Source organism: Leopardus geoffroyi, chromosome D1, assembly GCF_018350155.1.
Source record: "Leopardus geoffroyi isolate Oge1 chromosome D1, O.geoffroyi_Oge1_pat1.0, whole genome shotgun sequence".
NCBI lineage: Eukaryota > Metazoa > Chordata > Mammalia > Carnivora > Felidae > Leopardus > Leopardus geoffroyi.
This window is the reverse complement of record NC_059329.1, coordinates 6,559,806-6,568,618: the sequence shown is the minus strand read 5'-3', so window position 1 is coordinate 6,568,618 and position 8,813 is coordinate 6,559,806.

The window sequence follows — 8,813 nt, the reverse complement described above, 5'->3', positions numbered from 1 at the left end:
CTCTGTGCCCTGTCTGAATTCATGATCCATGGAAACCATCAAAGAAATGAAATGGCTGTTCAGCACCCCTATCTTTAACTTCCCAAAAACCCCAGGTTGTCCCTTAAAGTGGTGTTTGATTCCTCCACTTACCAGAACTTCTATATTCAACAGGTCACCAAGTCCTACCCCTTCCTTTGAATGTCACAGTGCCTTCTCTTTTGCTGACCCTCTAGGACAGGAACAAACCTATTCATACTTAGTGCTTCAACAGCTACTGAAAGAAAATCATTACACCGTGTATCCATGTTTAAGCTACATTTGTGTATGTGTGTGTGTGTGTGTGTGTGTATGTTTGTGTGTGTGTGTGTGTGTGAAAGGCCCAAGATATAAAGTTAAATTTTTTACATTGAGTTTTAATTGGATAATTATTTATTTTTCAGAGAGGGAGACAGAACACAAGCCAGGGAAGGGCAGAGAGAGAGGGAGACAGAGAATCCGAAGCAGGCTCCAGGTTCTAAGCTGTCAGCACAGAGCCCGACGCAGGGCTCCAACTCAGGAACCGTGAGATCGTGACCTGAGCCAAGATCAAGAGTTAGACACTTAACCGACTGAGCCACCCCAGGCACCCTAACATTACATTTTTAAAGAAATCACTCCGAAAATTAAACAGCTGGTCTGGCCTAGTACACAGGGACGACCAGTTGTGACAAGAGAAAGCTGATGAGTACAGGAGGGGGTCAAGTGGTAAAGCGTAAAGAGGATACGAGAAGAGTCACTTATGCAGCTCTTCGTAGGGGATTGTTCTTTCACAGTGTAACCCATTTACTGCTCACAAAAAAAAAAAAAAAAAAAAAAAAAAACCCACTGAACTAGGGGATGTTACTATCCACATTTCACAGCCAAGGAAATTCAGATACAAAAGTGGCATAGTTCGCCCAAGGTCACAGAGCAAGCAGTTAGCGACGTGGCTACCATTTGAACCTGGGCCGTCTAGCTGTGGGTCTAAGCTCTTAACCTCTGTACCAGTTTTGCCTTGCGCAAGGCTCACCCTGGAAGCGCAGGGGGCAGTTTTGATTGGACAGTCGCACCACTGTGTTGGGCAGGACAGCTAGAGAAAGTCAAAGAGACTTAGGGGTAATTGGGGGAAGACAGCAAATGTACTCCTGAGCTTCAGTAAACAGCTGCTTTTCAAAACTAAAGTTCAAAATGAATAAGAGCTTGGGGCACCTGGCTGGCTCAGTCAGTGGAGCATGTGACTCATGATCTCTGGATCTGAATTCCAGCCCCACGTTGGATGTACAGATTTTTTTTTTTTTTTAAATAACAGGGGGTGGGGAGGGAAGGCAGCTTCATCACTAATGTGAGCAGCATGCAAGAACGTAGTCAATCATTTCACTTAGGATTCTAGGGATTGAGGGGTGCTTGACTGGAGTATGTGGCTCTTATCTCAAGGTCACGAGTTCGAGCCCCACACGGGGGGGGGGGAGGGGGGGGAGGGCTTACTACATAAATAATCAATAAATAACAAAATTAGCTAAGGCCCGAAGGCTTACATAGGCTAGGAGTGAGAACTTTCCAGGCATAAGGCACGGCTTATTAAAAAGAAAAAACCTAAGCATTTGAACATTCAAGATTTTTTTTATAGGAAATAGAAAAACGGCCTGCCAGAATAATTGTAGCACTTGAGTGGTCTAAATTTGGTGCAGTGTAGAGTCCTACATAAGTCAAAACTAATTCTGGTCTTTATCTACATCTGTCAGATAATGGTGAGGGTCCTCCAATCCCCGTCTCCCCTGCTGCCCAGCCACAGGGGAGTGTGACGGGAGAGCCACCACATACACAGTAAATTCTGTGTTGTGAGAGTAGATGTGAGTTCCCCGATTTAAGCCAGCTTGTCTAAAAACGTAGCCCACAGGAACACTAGCTGTTAAACAGAAGATTGAGGTGGTCGCCTCCTCACAGAAAGGCCTGGTGATCCACAAAACCCTAAAATAGCCAACAAGGCGACTCTCCTCTTAGAGCTGTAAAGAGAAGACCAGTTAACAGAGCTCGAACTGCTGTTCCTCGTTTTGTTTTTCTGGGAACCCTGGACGTCACTGGACAAGTCAAGGTGGGCGTGAGGCAGACGGGGAAGACAGGAATGCCGAGGACAGAAGAAGTGGAGGGAATAATCCTCAAAGTGACAGACCTCAATTTATGAAAAGATAGCGAAATTTGACTGAATTTAGGTGAAAATGGCTGGATTGAAATTTCTTCCAGAGATAGAAATGGAGTGTTAAGATTAAAAAAAAAAAAAAAAAAAAAAAGATGAAGTCCAGTTTAAGAGAGAATTTTAAAAAAGTTTCTTTTGTATAACCGGATGTGTAGCTTTAATTTTTTTTAATTTTTTTAAAATTTATTTTGAGAAAGAGAGAGAGCCGGAAGAGGGGAGGAGCAGAGAGGGAGAAGGAGACACAGAATCCGAAGCAGGCTCCAGGCTCTGAGCTGTCAGCCCAGAGCCTGCTGTGGAGATCAAACTCATCAACCTCGAGATCCATGACCTGAGCTGAGTCGGACGCTTACCCGACTGAGCCACTCAGGTGCTCCCCCCCCCCCAATGTGTAGCTTGGAGTTATCTTTTCTGCTATGGTAGGTAACAGTATCTGAATGTAGTTATATTAATAAAGGGCTACATCTCTCAGGGCACCTATCTGGTTCAGTGGGCAGAACATGAGACTCTTGATCTCTGGTAATGACTTCGAGTCCCACTTTGGGTACAGAGTTGGTCTTTTTTTTTTTTTTTTTTTAACAAAAACAAAACAAAACAAAACAAAAAAGCAGCTACATAAATTCAAAAGGTAGCTCATCTTAGATTGTAAGTGAACTACATTTGTTAAAGAGACCTAGCCAGTAACCCCATCTACTGGCAGAAGTGTTATGTGGATACTTATGTCTTGGAAAGTAATAGTACTAGTCTTGATAAAATAAATTTTTTGGCCTCTTCCTCTCCATAATGCCCAGAACTACAGTCATAAGCCCTAGCATGCTTTTCTAAAAGTAGGAGTTAGTTTTAGGAAGGTTAGCACAATATTTTCACATCAAGGAACACAGTGGAAAATAAAAATATTTAAGAGAAATGTAGGGGGAAATGTGGATATTAGATTCATAAAACAAGAAAGATGTTATTGTTCACGTCAAGTTAAGTCTTTCTGTAAAGGTAACTTCTATAATAGTCCATTGGAATAACTCATTGTACTAGGTTGAAGAGTGTAGCCCAAAGTTCTAATCCCCGTACCCATGAAGGTGATTTTATTTAGAAACAAAGTATTTTGCAGATGTAATCAAGTGAAGATGAGGTTAGGATGGATTAGGTTGGGCCCTAAATTCAGTGCTGGTGTCCGTGTAACAAGAGAAGACACACAGAGACACACACAGGGGCAAGAGGCATGTGGAGAGAGAGGAAGACGCTGCTGTGGTACATCCGGAAAACAACAAACACCACAGGTTCTGGCCACCACCAGAAGCTGAGAGACAGGCATGGAACAGTCTCCCTTAGAACCTACAGAAGAGGGGCGTCGGGCCCAGTGGGTTAAGTGTCTGACTTCAGCTCAGGTCATGATCTCGCAGTTCTTTGGTTCAAGCCCCGCATCGGGCTCTATGCTGACAGCTCGGAGCCTGGAGCCTGCTGTGGATTCTGTGTCTCCCTCTCTCTGACCCTCCCCTGCTCATGTTCTGTGTTGCTCACTAAAAAATAAATGAACATTAAAAAATTCCAAGAAAATAAAATAAGAACCTACAGAAGGAACCTCCCAACACCTGTATCTCAGACTTCTAGCCTTCAGAATTGCGAAAGAACACATTGCTGTCGTTTTAGGCCACTCAAACTGTAGTGTTTTGTTATAGCAGCTGTACGAAACTGATATACTCATCCTGGGTCAAATTAATATATGTAATTTCCTTATATTTTCCATTCGTATGTTCCATAAGACATCTCCTTGCTTGAAATTCTAGGAAATACAAAATACAGAGTGTCAAGACAGCTTCTCCGAGAGACATATGGAAATGTTTATACCCCATCATGGAAATAAGTTTCTAGGCCCAAGGTGGACACCTCCTGTCTGGGGTCCCATGTCAGGAAATCAAAACTTAGGTGAACTTTTGAGTCCCCATAAATGCTCCCCTTGACCAGACATGCAATATATCCAGCTGGTCAAGAGCCAACTGCCAAGAATCTGTAATGGTTTCCTTGTTCTAAATAAAATCAGCTATGCACACCCAGCCAATCAACAGAGCCAAATTAAGCCAAATACAGACGTCCCTGACTTACAATGGTTCAACTTATGGTTTTCTGACTTTGCATTGGTGAAAAATAACACACATCAGTAGAAACCGTGTGTGGAAGGTTAAATGTTGATCTTTCCCTGGCTGCGATATGCGGTCCATTGAGTCTTGTGACACTGGGCAGCTCTCAGTCGGCCACGGGATCACTAGGGCCACTTTCAATACAGCACTCACTTTCTGTTCCTCACTTTCAATACAGCACTCACTCACTGTTCCTCACTTTCAATACAGCACTCAATGAATTACACGAAAGAGTCAACACCTTATTAGAAAACAGGCTTCGTGTTAGATGATTTTGCCCGACTATAGGCGAATGCAAACATTCTGAGCACATTTAAGGTAGGCCCTTAGGCGGAACTACAATGTTCGGTATGTTAGATGTATTAACTGCATCCTCAACGATATTTTCTTTTTTAAACAAATTTCTTGTAATGTTCACTTTTTTTTGAGAGAGAGACAGAGCACGAGTGGGGGAGGGTCAGAGAGAGAGGGAGACACAGAATCCAAGGCAGGCTCCAGGCTCCGAGCTGTCAGCACAGAGCCCGATGTGGGGCTCCAACTCATGAACTGCGAGATCATGACCTGAGCTGAAGTCAGATGCTCAACGGACTGAGCCACCCAGGTGCCCTAGTGTGGGAAATTTTTAAGAGGTAAAAATCATTTCCCTGCTTTTATGCTTTAGATTTGGAGTGATCCCTCAGCCATAGGCTACAGAGAATGACCTGATTCACATCTTCTGGTGTCTGAGGCCTCAAACAATGAGGTATAAGATGAATTAGGTAAAAAATTGGAGGTATGCCAGTCATCCAAAAATGTCACAGATTTAGAGCAAATCGAATTTTACTGATCCCTACTTACCACTCTGCACAGTCTACTTCAAAATGTAGGGCAAGACACAACCCAGCAGCCACCTCAGATGCCCCAAGCATGGCACGAAATGTTTACTCATTCAGCAAACACAGTAGAAGTAAAGGTAAACGAAGGTCAGATTCTAGGCATAAAACAGAGGTAGAATTAATAAAGTGGGGTGGGGAGGGGAGCAAGAGAGACTTAGATCAAGGTTACTAACCTGGGAGACTGAGTTAGTTCTTAAATAGACCAAGTTTGTGATACATGATAAAATGTTCCAGAATGAGCTGGAAAGACATGTTGATCCTGGCAGGGAGCGCCTGGGCTGGAGGCGGTCTGGAGCATTAACATGCAGTTAGCAGTGGAAGTGAGGGTAGTGGATGAAATCACCCCCGGAGATCACGTGGCTCAGCAAGAGGAGGGAATTGAGAGGAAGCTCTGGGGTGTGCAGGCAGAGAAAGAGCCAAAGAGTGAGAGAGGTGAGTGTAAGCTGAAGGGAGAATGGGATCTTTGACACCAAGGGTTGAAATAAATTCACTAACTAGGACTGTGAAAGATGCAATGCTGAATGTGGAATTTAAGAAACAAAACAAACGAGCAAAGGGGAAAAAGCAAAGAGAGAGGCCAACCAAGAAATGGACTCAACTACAGAGAACAACACACTGATGGTCACCAGAGGGGAGGTGGGAGTGGGGCGGGGGAAACAGATGATGGGGATGAGGGAGGGCACTTGTGGTGAGTCATGGGTGATGTATGGAAGTGTTGAATCAGCATATCGTACACCTGAAACTAACATTACACTGTGTGTTACCTAACTGGAATTTAAACAAAAACTTAAAGGGGGAAAAAAAAAGATGGAGAGGTGCCTGGGTGGCTCAGTTACTTAAGCTCTTGACTCTTAATTCTGGTCTAGGTCATGATCTCAGTTTGTGAGTTCAAGCCCTGTGTCGGGCTCTGCACTGATAGTGTGGAGCCTGCTTGAGATTCTCTTTCCCTCTCTCTCTCTCTCAAAAATATATAAACATTTTTTTTTTAAAGATGGAAATACTGAAAGATCGAGTAAGAGGAAGATTGAAGATGAACCTCTGAAACTTTGATGAAGCAACAGGGAGGTCAATGCTGACCTTGTTAAGGGGACCGGTGGGGACACAAGGCAATGGTACTAAGTGGAAGAGAGAGAGAGAGAGAGAGAGAGAGAGAGAGAGAGAGAGACAGCTGATTACTCTCTTAAGACAGAAGACAATGGAGAGAGGAAAATAGGGTCGCAGTGCGAGCAAAGTAGGGGAGGAATATTTTTAAGCATGGTGGGCACTTGCACATGTCTGCACACCAGTGGGTCTCAACATCAGCATTACATCAGCATTACCTGGGGGGGCGTGTGGAAATTCAGAATGCTAGGCCCTACCTGACGATTTCTGCAGATCTCAGGTAGAGCTCAAGGATGCACTCTTCCAAGTTTTCAAGTATGGCATTGCTGGTCTGTGGACCAGATCTTTAACAACCGCTGTTGTAGGCTAAGGATGAAATAACCAGATGGATGTTTGGAAGGTAGAGGAAACATAGGAATTTTTGGAGCACTACACGGGAGGCAGAAGATGGGTTTTAGCGAGAAAGTAAAATAGTTTGTCCTTGACTAAGAAGTGAGGTATCTCTTCCTCTGAGACAGGCAGGCAGGTGAAGAGGTGCAACTATGAGAGATAAAGCTAGAGGTGGAAGGAAGGCAAGTTATGAAAGTTCATGGCTGAAGGCTTCATTTCCTCTGATCTGCTCAAAGCAAGGTCATCCCCTGAGAATGGAGGAGGTAAAGTAAACAGTCAGCAGCCACAGGAAAAGGACCTTGTAAAGATATTGCCAAACTCTACTCTTTCTCAGAGGCATGACACTTGTGGTGTCTTAATGGAGTGTTAATTTTCAAACCCGGCTCATACAACGTATGTGCCAGACAGGTTTCTTTTAGCACTCATTTTTAGCAGGACTGGATCCAACTTTTCACATTTTGAGAACTCTTTTTGAGAAAACAAGTTATATGAAATTACAACTTTGCCATTTAAATTGGATTTTTTTTCGTGTTGAGTTGTATGAGTTCTTAATGTATTTTGGTTATTAACCGCTTATCAGAAATATCATCTGCAAATATTCTCTCCCATTCAGTAGCTGCCTTTTTGTTTTGTTGATGGCTTCCCCTGCTTCACTTTGATATGATCTCAAGTTTTATAGTTTCAGGTCTCACATCTTTAATCCATTTAGTTTTGTGTATGTTGTAAGGAAGTGGTCCAGTTTTTCCCAACATCACTTACTGAAGACTGTCCTTTCCTCATTGAATATTTTTGTCTCCCCTGTCATAGACTAACTGATGGTACAGGCATAGGTTTATTTCTGGGCTCTTTGTCCCACTCCATTGATTTACGTGTATATTTTTGTGCCAGTAACATACTGTTTTCATATCCAGGCTTTGTTGTTCCATCTATAGGGAATAGGAAGAAGAGATTTGGCATAATTCTGAAGGGTGCTAAGATTTTCAGAATGGTAAATGAGCACTGGCTCCAACCTAAAGTCACCAGCTGCATAGGCCCTTAATGAGGGTCAGCCTGTCCGTTGAAGCTTTCGGGCATGGACTTCTCCTCTTCAGCTATGAAGTTCCTGATTGCACCTTCTTCCAGTAGGCAGCTGGTATCATCCACACTGAAGATCTGTTAAGTGTAGCCACACTCATTAATTTCTCTTAGCTAGACATTCTGGATTACTTGCTACAGCTTCTACATCAGCACTTACTGCCTGACCTTGCACTTTTATGTTACGGAGATGGTTTCTTTCTTTAAACCTCATGAACAACCTCTGCGAGCTTCCAACTTTTCTTATGCAGCTTCCCCACCTCTCTCGGCCATCACAGAATTGAAGAGAGTTAGGGCCCTGCTCTAAATATTAGGCTTTGGCTTAAGGAAGTGTGGCTGATTTTATCTCCTTTCCAGACCACTAAAACTTTCCCCATGTCAGCAATGAGGCGGTTTGGTTGGTTGGTTGGTTTTTATCATTCGTGTGTTCACTGGAGTAGAAGCACTTTTAATTTCCTTCAAGAACTTTTCCTTCCATTCACAACGTGCTGACTGTGCAAGAAGCCTGCTTTTGGCCCATCTTGGCTTGTGATATGCCCTCCTCACTGAGCTTAATCATCTCTAGCTTCTGAGTCAAAGTGAGAGATGTGTGATTCCTCCTGGCACTTGAACGAGAGTTACTTGGCTTAATTTCAGTACTGTTGTCTCAGGAGTAGGGAGGCTGGAGGAGAGAGAGATCGGGAAACAGCCAGATGGTGGACTCATCAGAACACACAGAACATTTATGGATTAAGTTTGCCACACCCTTACATGGGTGCGGTTTGGGGCACCTGAAACCATTATAAGAGTAGCATCAAAGATCACTCATCACCAGAACAAACGTAACCAACAAAAACCTTTCAAATACACAAAAATTATCAAAATAGGACACACACACAAAGTGAGCAAATGCTAATTGGAAAATGAAGCTGGGTTGCCACAAGGCTTCTGTTTGTAGAAAACTTACCTGCAGAGTATAGTAACGTGAGGTGCAGTGAGGTAGGCTGGTGCAAAATTCCTAGAGCCTTTCCCAGGACCTGGGCGGGAGCCTGACCAAGTTACATGAAACTC